This window comes from Ceratosolen solmsi, unplaced genomic scaffold (genome assembly GCF_000503995.2).
Source record: "Ceratosolen solmsi marchali unplaced genomic scaffold, CerSol_1.0 scaffold41, whole genome shotgun sequence".
NCBI classification, from domain to species: Eukaryota; Metazoa; Arthropoda; class Insecta; order Hymenoptera; family Agaonidae; genus Ceratosolen; species Ceratosolen solmsi.
Window position 1 is genome coordinate 3,435,939 of NW_011948424.1, and position 434 is coordinate 3,436,372.

Genomic DNA, 434 nt, shown 5'->3' on the forward strand with positions numbered 1-434 from the left:
ACAGTACACGCTCGCGCTATAGACGATACGTATACAACGTTGTACAGAACCAACGTGTGCCTGTTGTATCGCAAAGTGCGCGATAGGATAAAAGAAGTCGAGAGCATATCTCCGCTCGAGGAAACGGCAAAGAGAGAAAAAGAAGAAAGAAAGGAGGAGTTTCGAGTGGCATCGCGAACACGGGCAAAGCAGGAGGATAATCAGTGAATGCGAGCATAATTCGCGAAAGAGAGACGGAGAAGAGTCATTGAGAAATTGTCGCAAGTGAGATAGAAGTGATTGAGAGAGAGAGAGAGAGAGAGAGAGAGAGAGAGAGAGAGAGCGAGCGAGCGAGGTGGAGGATAAGGAGGAGAAGGTGGTGGTGGCGTTGAAGAGGGTGAGGGAGGAGGAGGTAGTGATTGCGCTGGACGGAAGGAAGGAAGGAAGGAAGGAAG